This window comes from Protopterus annectens, chromosome 3.part0 (genome assembly GCF_019279795.1).
Source record: "Protopterus annectens isolate FY-2018-M chromosome 3.part0, PAN1.0, whole genome shotgun sequence".
In the NCBI taxonomy this organism is placed as follows: Eukaryota; Metazoa; Chordata; order Ceratodontiformes; family Protopteridae; genus Protopterus; species Protopterus annectens.
The window spans coordinates 267,397,967-267,414,031 of record NC_056731.1 but is presented as its reverse complement, the minus strand read 5'-3'; positions in this window follow the sequence as shown (position 1 = coordinate 267,414,031).

Genomic DNA, 16,065 nt, shown 5'->3' with positions numbered 1-16,065 from the left:
TGGCAGTAACACACAGTGCCAGGTAATGTGCTGGGGCAGTAATACACAGTACCAGGTAATGCGCTGCAGCAGTAATACACAGTACCAGGTAATGTGCTGTGGCAGTAATACACAGTACCAGGTAATGCACTTGGGCAGTAATACACAGTACCAGGTAATGCATTGCGGCAATAATACACAGTACCAGGTAATGTGCTGGGGCAGTAATTCACAGTACCAGGTAATGCAGTGGGGCAGTAATGCACAGTACCAAGTAATGCACTGTGGCAGTAATACACAGTACCAGGTAATGTGTTGAGGGAGTAATACACAGTACCAGGTAATATACTGTGGGAGTAATACACAGTACCAGGTAATGTGCTGTGGCAGTAATACACAGTATGAGGTAATGTGGTGAGGCAGTAATACACAGTACCAGGTAATGTGCTGTGGCAGTAATACAAAATAAAAGGTAATGTGCTGGGGCAGTAATACACAGTAACAGGTAATGTGGTGTGGCAATAATACACAGTACCAGATAATGCGCTGTGACAATAATATACAGTACCAGGTAATGTGCTGTGGCAGTAATACACAATACCAGTTTATGTGCTGTGGCAGTAATACACAGTACCAGGTAATGTGCTGTGGCAGTAATACACAGTACCAGGTAATACGGTGAGGCAGTAATACGCAGTACCAGGTAATGTGCTGTGGCAGTAATACACAGTAAAAGGTAATGTGCTGGGGCAGTAATACACAGTACCAGGTAATGTGCTGTGGCAATAATACACAGTACCAGGTAATGCACTGTGGCAGTACTACACAGTACCAGGTAATGCACTGTGGCAGTAATACACAGTACCAGGTAATGTGCTGTGGCAGTAATACACAGTACCAGGTAATGTGCTGTGGCAGTAACACACAGTGCCAGGTAATGTGCTGGGGCAGTAATACACAGTACCAGGTAATGCGCTGCAGCAGTAATACAAAGTACCAGGTAATGTGCTGTGGCAGAAGTACACAGTTCCAAGTAATGTGCAGAGGGAGCAATACAGAGTACCAGGTAATATACTGTTGCAGTAATACACAATACCTGGTAATGTGCTGTGGCAGTAATACACAGTACCAGCTAATGTGCTGTGGCAGTAATACACAGTACCAGCTAATGCACTGTAACAGTAATACATAGTACCAGGTAATGTGCTGTGACAGTAATACACAGTACCAGGTAATGCACTGTGGCAGTAATACACAGTACCAAGTAATGCCCTGTGGCAGTAATACACAGTACCAAGTAATGCGCTGTGACAGTAATACACAGTACCAGGTAATATGCTGTGGCAGTAATACACAGTACCAGGTAATGTGCTTTGGCAGTAATATACTGTACCAGGTAATGTGCTGGGGCAGTAACACACAGTACCAGGTAATGCACTGTGGCAATAATACACAGTACCAGGTAATGTCCTGTGGGAGTAATACGCAGTGCCAGGTAAAGTGCTGTGGCAGTAATACACAGTATCAGGTAATGCGCTGTGTCAGTAATACACACTACCAGGTAATGCACTGTGACAGTAATACACAGTACCAAGTAATACACTGGCCAGTAATACACAGAACCAGGTAATTTGTTGTGGCAGTAATACACAGTGGCAGCTAATGCACTGTAACAGTAATACATAGTACCAGGTAATGTGCTGTGACAGTAATACACAGTACCAGGTAATGCACTGTGGCAGTAATACACAGTACCAAGTAATGTCCTGTGGCAGTAATACACATTACCAAGTAATGCGCTGTGACAGTAATACACAGTACCAGGTAATATGCTGTGGCAGTAATACACAGTACCAGGTAATGTGCTTTGGCAGTAATACACTGTACCAGGTAATGTGCTGGGGCAGTAATACACAGTACCAGGTAATGTCCTGTGGCAGTAATACACAGTACCAGGTAAAGTGCTGTGGCAGTAATACACAGTATCAGGTAATGCACTGTTTCAGTAATACACACTACCAGGCAATGCGCTATGACAGTAATACACAGTACCAAGTAATGCACCCGGCAATAATACACAGTACCAGGTAATGAGCTGTGGCAATAACTCACAGTACCAGGTAATGTGCTGGGGCAGTAATACACTGTACCAGGTAAAGTGCTGTGACAGTAATACACAGTACCAGGTAATGTGCTGTGGCAGTAATACACAGTACCATGTAATGTTTTGAAGAAATAACACCACAGTACTGGGTAATATACTGTGGCAGTAATACACAGTATTAGGTAATGTGCTGTGGCAGTAATACACAGTTTCAGGTAATGTGGTGAGGCAGTAATACACAGTAGCAGGTAATGTGCTGTGGCAGTAATACACAGTACCAACTTATGTGCTGTGGCAGTAATACACAGAACCAGCAAATGTACTGCTGCAGTAATACAAAGTACCAGGTAATGTGGTGGGGCAGTAATACACAGTACCAGGTAATGAACTGTGACAGTAATACGCAGTACCAGGTAATGCACTGTGACAGTAATACACAGTACCAGGTAATGTGCTGTGGCAGTAACACACAGTGCCAGCTAATGTGCTGGGGCAGTAATACACAGTACCGGGTAATGCGTTGCAGCAGTAATACTCCATTGAAAATGGGCTCTTTGTGGCCCAATGGACTTTCTTGGTAAACAAACTGTAAATAAATAAATAAATAAATCTAGTAAAATTATAACATGGTTAACTGTTTCTCTGTTCACACAGAAATTGAAGAATAAAAATTTAATGAAGAAATATTCAAACATTTATCAAGTGTAAAAGTAATATAAAATGTAGTTCCTAGTAATCTTTCTGCGGTATATTGAGAATTTTTAAACAAGGGATGTAGTTCTTTACAATTTCTTTCCACTACTTACTTGCCTCATTCCTGATATGCAAATATTTGTTTGCATATGAAATGTCATCATCATCATCTTTCGGCTTTTCCAGTTAGGGGTCACCACTGCGGATCATCTCTATCCATTTCTTCCTATCCTCTGCATCTTGATCTGTCACACCAACCGCTTACATGTCCTATCTCACCACGTCCATAAATCTTATCTTAAGCCTTCCTCTTTTCCTCTTACCTGGCAGCTCCATCCTTAGCATCTTTTTCCCAATATACCCATCAACCCTCCTCAGCACATGTCCAAACCAACACAATCTCATCTCTCTTGCTTTGTCTCCAAACTGTCCAACATGAGCTGACCCTCTAATATACTGATTCATAATATTATCCATCCTAGTCACACCTAGTGCAAATCTTAACATCTTTAACTCTGCCACATCCAGCTCTGACTCCTGCCTTTTTGTCAATGCCACTGTCTCCAATCCATATAACATAGCTGGTCTCACTACCCTCTTGTAGACCTTCCCTTTCACTCTTACTGGCACCCGTATGTCACAAATCACTCCTGACACTCTTCTCCACCCATTCCACCCTGCTTGTACTCTCTTCTTCACCTCTCTTCCGCATTCACCATTACTCTGAACTGTTGATCCCAAGTACTTAAACTCGTCCACCTTTAAAAACTCTACTCCCTACATCCTCACCATTCCTCTACCCTCCCTCTCATTTACACACATATATTCTGTCTTAGCCCTGCTGACCTTCATTCCGCTGCTCTCTAGAGCATATCTCCACCTCTCCAGAGTCTCCTCAACCTGATTCCTACTCTCACTACAGATCACAATGTCATCTGCAAACATCATAGTCCATGGGGCCTCCTGTCTGATCTCATCTGTCAACCTGTCCATCACCACTGCAAATAAGGAAGGACTCAGACCTGATCCTTGATGTAATCCCACCTCCACCTTAAACGGATCTGTCACTCCCACTGCAGTCCTCACCACTGTCACACTACCCTCGTACATATCCTGTACCACTCTTACATAATTCTCTGGCACTCCCGACTTCCTCATACAATACCACAACTCTTCTCTAGGCACTCTGTCATATGCTTTCTTCAAGTCTACAAAGACACAATGCAACTCCTTCTGACCTTCTCTGTATTTCTCCAATAACACTCTCAGATCAAACATTGCATCTGTAGTGCTGTTTCCTGACAGGAAACCATACTGCTGATCACTAATCATCACCTCCCTTCTTAACCTAGCTTCTACTACTCTTTCCCATAACTTCAAGCTGCGACTGATCAGTTTTATCCCTCTGTAGTTATTGCAGCTCTGCACATCACCCTTATTCTTAAAGATAGGTACAAAAACACTTTTTCTCCACTCCCCAGGCATTCTCTGACTTTCTAAAATTTCATTAAACAATCGAGTTAAAAATTCCTCTTCCATTTCTCCTAAGCACCTCCATGCTTCCATTGGTATGTCATCTGGGCCAACAGCCTATTCATTCTTCATCCTCTTCATAGCTGTCCTTACTTCCTCCTTGCTAATCTGTTTCACTTCCTGATTCACTATCCCCACATCATCCAACCTTCTCTCTCTCTCATTCTCTTCATTCATCAGCCTATCAAAATACTCTTTCCATCTATTCAACACACTATCCTCTCTTGTGAGTACCTTTCCCTCACTATCCTTTATCACCCTTACTTGCTGCACATCTTTCCCAGATCTGTCCCTCTGCCTAGCCAATCGGTACAGGTCCTTTTCTCCCTCTTTAGTGTCCAATCTCTCATACAACTCTCCATACACCTTATCCTTAGCTTTTGCCACCTCTCTCTTTGCCATGCACCTCATCTCCTTGTATTCATGTCTACTTTCTTCATCTCTTTGACAATCCCACTTCTTCTTCTTCGCCAGCCTCTTCCTCTGTATACTCTCCTGTACTTCCTCATTCCACCACCAGGTCTCCCTTGTCCTCCTCCGTCTGTCCAGATGTCACACCAAGCACCTTTCTAGCAGTCTCACCTTACTAGTTCTGCTGTAGTTACCCAGCTATTCGGTAACTCTCCACTGCCTCCCAGTGCCTGTCTTAACTCTTCCCTAAACTCCACTTCACAATCATCCTTTTTTAAATTCCACCATTTAATCCTTGGCACTGCTTTCACACTCCTCCTCCTCCTCCTCTTCTTGATCACCAACGTCATCCTACAGACCACCATTCTATGCTGGTTAACTACACTTTCCCCTGCTATCACTTTACAGTCTCCAATCTCCTTCAGGCTGGCCCTCCTACATAGGATATAATCCACCTGTGTGTATCTTCCTCCACTCTTGTACATCACCCTATGCTCCTCCCTCTTCTTAAAATACATATTCACCACAGCCATGTCCATCCTTTTTGCAAAATCCACAATCATCTGACCTTCTGCATTTCTCTCCTTAACACCATACCTACCCATTACTTCCTCATCCCCTCTGTTCACTTCACCAACATGCCCATTAAAGTCTGCTCCAATCACTAGTCTCTCACCCTTGGGTACACTCACCACAACTTTATCCAACTCACTCCAAAATTTCTCTTTCTCATCCATCGCACACTCAACTTGTGGAGCATATGCACTAACAACATTCATCATTAGGCCATCAGTTTCAAGCTTCATAAACATCATTCTGTCAGACATTCTCTTCACGTCTAAAACACTCTTGACATATTATTCCTTTAGTATAACCCCTACCCCATTTCTCCTGCCATCCATACTATGATAGAACAATTTGAACCTGTTTCCTGGCCTTACTTCCCTTCCATCTGGTCTCCTACACGCACAATATATCAACCTTCCTTCTCTCCATCATATCAGATAGCTCTCTTCCTATACCAGTCATACTGCCAACATTCAAAGTTCCTACCCTCACTGCTACACTCCTAACCTTCCTCCTATCTTCCTGCCTTCGGGCATGCCTTCGCCCTCCTCTTCTCCTTCGGCCAACAGTAGCCCAATTTTTGCCAGCACCCTGTTGACTAACAGTACTGGTGCCGGTCGTTGTTAACCCTGGCCGGGAGGGTTGCGTCAGGAAGGGCATCCGGCATAAAAATTCTGCCACAACATTTAACTTGCATGTGTTAGGCTGGCTAGATCATGAGATTCTATCTATACCCCTATTTAATGTTGTGAAAAATGTAATTGTTTTCATGTACTGATGAAGGGTGGTGAGCCCGAAAGCTTTACTTATTAAATTTTGGTGTTTAAGTGTGTTTTGGAGATATTTTTTGCAGTATTCATCAAGAGTTTTGTCATAGATATTACCAACACTGGTGTTGCTGTGAGCGCCTGGAGTAAGGGGCGGTTTGACCAGCTGTTATTATTGAAAATATCTATACTTGTGGTGAAGAAATGAGTACTTCAGTTAAAAGACTGTTATATAAGTCTAACAATCCTTTGTTACAATCTACATCTAATGAATCCCAAATGGTAATCGCTGACCAGAATATGGGAGACTTTAACAAATTATTAAGTCTACTGGGGAAGAAAGTCCAGATGTACAAACAACTCCAATGGCAGCGATTAAGCTTTCAGGCTTATTTGGAGTTGGGTGTGATACCACGAGGACTTCGAATTTTAAAGATGCCTTCATATGGTAATACTTATACAGACATACTCGTGCAATGGCAGCAGCTTAACTTAGAACTAAGTGCAAATCACATGAAATTAATGAACAGATTCTTTGAAACTGTAGAAAAAAAAACTTGATAGAAGAGATTGATAAGCTTGAGAATGATATCTTGAATTTGCCAGTATTTGAAAATTGTAATACACAATAACAAGCTTTTTTGGACCACATACAATCTTTAGACACCAGGTTAGAAATGAAAAAGAAGAATAAAATACAATGTGATTTGGCCGATTTTAAAAATGGCCATATCTTTTCTTGGCCAAGGACAGAAAATCAATGGGGCTATGTAAATAATAAAAATAAAAGAAATATAAATACTAAACAAAGAGAGACAGTTTCTAACTCTTTAGATCAATTAGATGATTTCAAATTGCCGCAAATGCCTACAGAGCTGATACCCAATCAGAATGAACGTATGCAGAATCTTGCGAATGCTTTATCCAATCAGCAGGAACCAATATCTTCAAAGAGAGCGGCTGAAGAAAGTGAAATCCCTATACAGGATGGGGCGAACACGTCGGTTAATAAAATATGTATTACAAGTGAACATTCATCACTGCGACCTCAGGTTGAGTTAAAAGATAAAGTGAAGCAAATGGAAATTTCTTCTTTTTTACCATTCCAACTGAAGCAGCCAGAGAAAGTTGCTGTACAGCAGCAAACGTTAACAAGAGGTCGTTCGCTACAGAGACAAACTCAGCAAACAACGCCGAGTACGAAAAGGAAGAACAACAGCCTGTAAATTTCAGCAAAGTAGTTAATCGTTGATCCGAACTACAAAAATAATAAAAGGTACTGTCAATCTATCAAAACTGTTAATAAATCAGTTAGAATTGCTTAGCAAGGTTATGAAATTTATACCATATGCACAAGATAATATTGTGAATGCTATTACAGATGTAAAACTGTTTGCGAGAAGTTTAACGCTTAAGCTGATTTTTAAACAGACAACAATGAATATGCCTGTATGTAGAAAACTAAGCACTTTTGTACCACAGCTATGCCCTATAGTAACTGCTTTTGAAAATATTGTTGAAAAAGAGCTGAGACAACTATATTCGAAAAGAAATAAAAGAAAGGCCTATAATTTGTCTTATAGAGAATATAAAGCACTTAAGCAGCTTGAAGAGAATGATGATTTGGTCATTAAGCAAGCAGACAAGGGAGGTGCAGTTGTAATAATAGATAAGAATAGTTACATGGAAAAGTTTAATAATATTCTTGCAAACTCTTTAACATTTAAGCAAATAACTTTTAGTGAAGTTAAAAAATGTATTGTAGATGTAAACATGATAGTTTATGAAATGCAGTTAAATGATGATATTTCTATTGATCTTTTTAACTACTTCTCTATACTTTGTCCAAGGACTCCACAAATTTATGGAATTCCCAAAATACATAAAAATGTTGAAGACCCACCCCTTAGGCCTATAGTTTCAGGTAATGGGTGGGTGACAGAACCTATTTAAAAATATCTGCAGTTTCAACTTGGTAAATATTTAGTTAAATGTCAAAGTATTCTAAAGGATACTGTTCATTTTTTAAATGATTTATATAAATGCTATGAACAGAATATTAATGAGAATTTTATTTTTGTGACATTACATGTAACATCGTTATTTACAGTTATCCCTAATGAATATGGTTTGGATGCAATAAGGAGTTTTCTTTATGCAGAAACTAATGTACAGACAAATGAAGAAGAAAATATTTGTATGCTTCTAGAAATAGTACTAACAAAAAATGTCTTTATTTTTGATAAGAAACCATTCTTGCAGCTAACTGGGGTAGCAATGGGGACCCCAGTAGCTAACACCTATGCAAACTTAGTACTATATCAATGGGAGAAGCATTTTGTATTAAGCAATTATAATAATTCAAATAACAAAGTTAAATTCTACAGAAGATTTGTAGATTACTGTTTTATATTTGGAATGGTAGTAATGATGAACTGCATAATTATATTAAATATTTAAATGCCACAACTGATTTTTTAAAGTTTAAAATGATCTCTTCATCTGATAGTATAGTATTTTTAGACATTCAATTTTATAAAAAAATGAATAAAATAGAAACTATGATCTAGGTGAATGCTAATAGGTATGTTAGAAGAAACAGTATGCACGCGCCACATACTTTTAAAGGAATACTCAAGGCATAATTAATAAGGGCCAGTAAACTTAATACAGAAGATGATAATTTCATGTTGCAAGTGGATGAGATGAAACAAGAATTTATAAGGAATGGTTACTCCTCGAGTTACATAGACATCATTTATGAAGAGGTTAGAATAGGTAGGAAAGACAAGTATAAACCTATTTTTAGTCAGAGAATGACAGAACTAGTACAGATACCCAATGAGAAAAATGAACTTATTAGATATATAACTACTTATAATATAAATACTAAAGAGGTGTGTGACATTATAGAAAGAAATTCGCTTATACTATTAGTAATGCCAGAAATCAAAGAATTAATACGTTTAAAACGTAGATTCTAATATAGAAATCTGGAAACATTAAAACAAAAACTATGTTTTAAAGATTTTAAAGTTGAGAAAGTTTTATACCAGCATAAAAATGCAACACTGAAATGCCATAATTGCAGTTGCTGTACAGATATATATACGATTTAACAAATGAATTTGAACATCCTATTACTAAAAATAAATATAATTTTAAATGTTCAGCTAACTGCAATACGTCACAAATAGTATATCTTGCAACATGTACATTCTGTACAGCATTTTATGTTGGTAAGACAACTAGGAAGTTAAGAGAACGTATTATAGAGCATAAATCGGAAATTAGAAGGAAAGTAATTACTAATGCTCTATATAAGCATATTATGGACAATGTCACACACACTTTTAAATTTAGAGGTATATGTACAATAATTACAGGTATTAGAGGAGGAGATATGAACAATGCCTTAGAACTAAGAGAGTATGAATGGATCACTAGGTTACAGGCAGACACACTACCAGGTCTAAATAATACAGTTAGCATAAAGCCGGTATTGGTAAAAAGACAGAGAGAAAATATTTGAGAATATATTTTTATTATGGTTTCTTTATTAAAGTATTTATGAAATGTATATATTTAAAAATTTATATTTCATAATGATTTTTTCTTGATGGAATGTCTATGAAATATTAAGTAATATTTGTTATGCAGTGTGCATTTAGTAATGTGTATAAAAGAAGTTTTACATGAAATATATTTTGTATAGGGCGATTTTAGGGTAATGCAAATGTATTTATTTATACATGTGCAAATAGATGTAATTAATTATATTATATGAATAGTAAGGGACAATTTAATTATTTTAAAATGTTTTTTATGCATGTTAGTATAGTTTGAAATAATATAAATAGTTAATTGCAAGTTAAATGTGTTAGGCTGGTTAGATCATGTGATTCTATCTGTACTCCTATTTAATGTTGTGAAAAATTTCATTGTTTTCATGTACTGATGAAGGGTGGTGAGCCCGAAAGCTTTACTTATTAAATTTTGGCGTTTAAGTGTGTTTTGCAGTAATACACAGTACCAGGTAATGCGGTTGGCAATAATACACAGTACCAAGTAATGCGCTGTGGCAGTACTACACAGTACCAGGTAATGCACTGTGGCAGTAATACACAGTACCAGGTAATGCACTGTGGCAGTAATACACAGAACAGGTAATGTGCTGTGGCAGTAACACACAGTGGCAGGTAATGTGCTGGGGCAGTAATGCACAGTATGTGGTAATGTGCTCTAGCAGTAATACACAGTACCAGGCAATGTGCTGTGTTAGTAATACAAAGTACCAGGTAATGTGTAGAGGGAGTAATACAGGTAATGTGCTTTGGCAGTAATATACTGTAATAGGTAATGTCCTGGGGCAGTAATACACAGTACCAGGTAATGCACTGTGGCAATAATACACAGTACCAGGTAATGTCCTGTGGCAGTAATACACAGTACCAGGTAAAGTGCTGTGGCAGTAATACACAGTACCAGGTAATGCGCTGTGGCAGTAATACACACTACCAGGTAATGCGCTGTGACAGTAATACACAGTACCAAGTAATGCACTGGGCAGTAATACACAGTACCAGGTAATGAGCTGTGGCAATAACTCACAGTACCAGGTAATGTGCTGGGGCAGTAATACACAGTACCAGGTACTGTGCTGTGGCAGTAATACACAGCACCAGGTAAAGTGATGTGACAGTAATACACAGAACCAGGTAATTTGTTGTGGCAGTAATACACAGTACCATGTAATGTGTTGAAGGAATAATACACAGTACCGGGTAATATACTGTGGCAGTAATACACAGTATCAACTAATATGCTGTGGCAGTAGTACACAGTTCCAGGTAATGTGGTGGTGGAGCAGTAATACACAGTAGCAGGTAATGTGCTGGGGCTGTAATATAGAGTACCAGGTAATGCGCTGTGGCAATAATACACAGTACCAGGTAATGTACTGCGGCAATAATACAGAGTACCACCTTATGTGCTGTGGCAGTAATACACAGTACCAGCGAATGTGCTGTGGCAGTAATACACAGTACCAGGTAATGGGCTTTGGCAATAACTCACAGTACCAGGTAATGTGCTGGAGCAGTAATACACAGTACCTGGTAATGTGGTGGGGCAGTAATACACAGTACCAGGTAATGCGGTGGGGCAGTAATACACAGTAGCAGGTAATGTGCTGGGGTTGTAATATAGAGTACCAGGTAATGTGCTGTGGTAACAATACACAGTACCAGGTAATATGCTGCAGCAGTAATACACAGTACCAGGTAATGCGCTGTGGCAGTAATACACAGTACCAGGTAATGTGCTGTGTCAGTAACACACAGTGCCAGATAATGTGCTGAGGCAGTAACACACAGTATGAGGAAATGCGCTGTGGCAGTAATATACAGCACCATGTAATGCAATGGTGCAATAATACACAGTATCAGGTAATGTGCTTTGGTAGTACTACAGAGTACCAGGTAATGTGCTGTGGCAGTAATACACTGTACCAGGTAATGTGCTGTGGCAATAATACACAGTTGTAGGTATTGTGCAGTGGCAGAAATACACAGTACCAGGTAATGGACTGGGGCAGTAAAACACAGTACCAGGTAATGTGCTGTGGCAATAATACACAGTACCAGCTTTTTTTGCTGTGGCAGTAATACACTGTACAAGCTAAAGCACTGTGGCAGTAATACATCGTACAAGGTAATGAACTGTGACAGTAATATACAGTACCAGGTAATGCGTTGTGGCAGTAATACACAGTACCAGATAATGTGCTGTGGCAGTAATATACAGTACCAGGTAATCTGCTATGGCAGTAATACACAGTACCAGGTAATGTGCTGGGGCAGTAATACACAGTACCACGTAATGTGCTTTGGCAGTAATATACTGTACCAGGTAATGTGCTGGGGCAGTAATACACAGTACCAGGTAATGCACTGTGGCAATAATGCACAGTACCAGGTAATGTCCTGTGGCAGTAATACACAGTACCAGGTAAAGTGCTGTGGCAGTAATACACAGTATCAGGTAATGCGCTGTGTCAGTAATACACACTACCAGGCAATGCGCTATGACAGTAATACACAGTACCAAGTAATGCACCAGGCAGTAATACACAGTACCAGGTAATGAGCTGTGGCAATAACTCACAGTACCAGGTAATGTGCTGGGGCAGTAATACACAGTACCAGGTAAAGTGCTGTGGCAGTAATACACAGTACCAGGTAATGTGCTGTGGCAGTAATACATAGTACCAGGTAATGCGCTGTGACAGTAATACACAGTACCAGGTAATGTGCTGTGGCAGTAATACACAGTACCATGTAATGTGTTAAAGGAATAATACACAGTACCGGGTAATATACTGTGGCAGTAATACACAGTATCAGGTAATGTGCTGTGGCAGTAATACACAGTTCCAGGTAATGCGGTGAGGCAGTAATACACAGTAGCAGGTAATGTGCTGGGGCTTTAAAGTACCAGGTAATGCACTGTGGCAAAAATACACAGTACCAGGTAATGTGCTGTGGCAGTAATACACAGTACCAGCTTATGTGCTGTGGCAGTAATACAAAGTACCAGCGAATGAACTGCTGCAGTAATACACAGTACCAGGTAATGTGGTGGGGCAGTAATACACAGTACCAGGTAATGAACTGTGGCAGTAATACACAGTACCAGGTAATGTGCTGTGGCAGTAACACACAGTGCCAGCTAATGTGCTGGGGCAGTAATACACAGTACCAGGTAATGCGCTGCAGCAGTAATACTCCATTGAAAATGGGCTCTTTGTGGCCCAATGGACTTTCTTGGTAAACAAACTGTAAATAAATAAATCTAGTAAAATCATAGCATGGTTAACTGTTTCTCTGTACTCACAGAAATTGAAGAATAAAAATTCAATGAAGAAATATTCAAACATTTATCAAGTGTAAAAGTAACATGAAATGTAGTTCCTAGTAATCTTTCTGCGGTATATTGAGAATTTTTAAACAAGGGATGTAGTTCTTTACAATTTCTTTCCACTACTTACTTGCTTCATTCCTGATATGCAAACATTTGTTTGCATATGAAATGTCATCATCATCATCTTTCGGCTTTTCCCCTTAGGGGTCGCCACAGTGGATCATCTCTTTCCATTTCTTCCTATCCTCTGCATCTTGCTCTGTCACACCAACCACCTGCATGTCCTCTCTCACCACGTCCATAAACCTTATCTTAGGCCTTCCTCTTTTCCTCTTACCTGGCAGCTCCATCCTTAACATCTTTTTCCCAATATACCCATCAACCCTCCTCAGCACATGTCCAAACCAACACAATCTTATCTCTCTTGCTTTGTCTCCAAACTGTCCAACATGAGCTGACCCTCTAATATACTGATTCCTAATCCTATCCATCCTAGTCACACCTAGTGCAAATCTTAACATCTTTAACTCTGCCACATCCAGCTCTGACTCCTGCCTTTTTGTCAATGCCACTGTCTCCAACTCATATAACATAGCTGGTCTCACTACCCTCTTGAAGACCTTCCCTTTCACTCTTACTGGTACTCGTCTGTCACAAATCACGCCTGACACTCTTCTCCACCCATTCCACCCTGCCTGTACTCTCTTCTTCACCTCTCTTCCACATTCACCATTACTCTGAACTGTTGATCCCAAGTACTTAAACTCGTTTATCTTTATCAACTCTACTCCCTGCATCCTCACCATTCAGCTATCCGCCCTCTCATTTACACACATATATTATGTCTTAGCCCTGCTGACCTTCATTCCTCTGCTCTCTAGAGCATATCTCCACCTCTCCAGAGTCTCCTCAACCTGATTCCTACTCTCACTACAGATCACAATGTCATCTGCAAACATCATAGTCCACGGAGCCTCCTGTCTGATCTCATCTGTCAACCTGTCCATCACCACTGCAAATAAGAAAGGACTCAGAGCTGATCCTTGATGTAATCCCACCTCCACCTTAAACGGATCTGTCACTCCCACTGCAGTCCTTACCAATGTTACACTACCCATGTACATATCCTGTACCACTCTTACATACTTCTCTGCCACTCCCGACTTCCTCATACAACACCACAACTCTTCTCTAGGCACCCTGTCATATGCTTTCTCCAAGTCTACAAAGACACAATGCAACTCCTTCTGACCTTCTCTGTATTTCTCCAATAACACTCTCAGAGCAAACATTGCATCTGTAGTGCTCTTTCCTGACATGAAACTGTATTGCTGATCACTAATCATCACCTCTCTTCTTAACCTAGCTTCTACTAGTCTTTCCCATAACTTCAAGCTGTGACTGATCAATTTTATCCCTATGTATTTACTGCAGCTCTGCACATCACCCTTATTCTTAAAGATAGGTATGAAAACACTTTTTCTCCACTCCCCAGGCATCCCCTGACTTTCTAAAATTTCATTAAACAATCGAGTTAAAAATTCCACTGCCATTTCTCCTAAGCACCTCCATGCTTCCATTGGTATGTCATCTGGGCCAACAGCCTTTCCATTCTTCATCCTCTTCATAGCTGCCCTTACTTCCTCCTTGCTAATCTGTTTCACTTCCTGATTCACTATCCCCACATCATCCAACCTTCTCTCTCTCTCATTCTCTTCATTCATCAGCCTATCAAAATACTCTTTCCATCTACTCAACACACTATCCTCTCTTGTGAGTACCTTTCGCCAGCCTCTTCCTCTGTATACTATCCTGTACTTCCTCATTCCACCACCAGGTCTCCTTGTCCTCCTTCGTCTGTCCAGATGTCACACCAAGCACCTTTCTAGCAGTCTCACCTTACTAGTTTTGCTGTAGTTACCCAGCTATTCGGTAACTCTCCACTGCCTCCCAGTGCCTGTCTTAACTCTTCCCTAAACTCCACTTCACAATCACCCTTTTTTAAATTCCACCATTTAATCCTTGGCACTGCTTTCACACTCCTCCTCCTCCTCTTCTTGATCACCAACGTCATCCTACAGACCACCATTCTATGCTGCTTAACTACACTTTCCCCTGCTACCACTTTACAGTCTCCAATCTCCTTCAGACTGGCCCTCCTACATAGGATATAATCCACCTGTTTGTATCTTCCTCCACTCTTGTACATTACCCTATGCTCCTCCCTCTTCTTAAAATACGTATTCACCACAGCCCTGTCCATCCTTTTCACAAAATCCACAATCATTTGACCTTCTGCATTCCTCTCCTTAACACCATACCTATCCATCATTTCCTCATCCCCTCTGTTCACTTCACCAACATGCCCATTAAAGTCCGTTCCAATCACTAGTCTCTCACCCTTGGGTACACTCACCACAACTTCATCCAACTCACTCCAAAATTTCTCTTTCTCATCCATCGCACACCCAACTTGTGGAGCATATGCACTAACAACATTCATCATTACACCATCAATTTCAAGCTTCATAAACATCACTCTGTCAGACACTCTCTTCACTTCTAAACCACTCTTGGCATATTGTTCCTTTAGTATAACCCCTACCATACAAAAAACCAGGTAACGTGCTGTGGCAGTAATACACTGTACCAGGTAATGCACTCTGGCAGTAATACACAGTAATACACAGTACCAGGTAATGCGATGCAGCAGTAATACACAGTACCAGGTAATGCGCTGTGGCAGTAAAACAGTGCACCAGGTGATGCGCTGTGGCAGTAATACACAGCACCAGCTAATATGCTGTGGCAGTAATACACAGTACCAGCTTATGTGCTGTGGTAGTAATACACAGTACCAGCTAAAGCACTGTGGCAGTAATACATAGTACCAGGTAATGCACTGTGACAGTAATACAGAGTACCAGATAATGCCCTGTGTCAGTAATACACTGTACCAGGTAATGCGCTGCGACAGTAATACACAGTACCAGGTAATTTGCTGTGACAGTAATACTCAGTACCAGTAATGTGCTGTGGCAGTAATACACAGTACCAGGTAATGCGCTGTGACAGTAATACACAGTACCA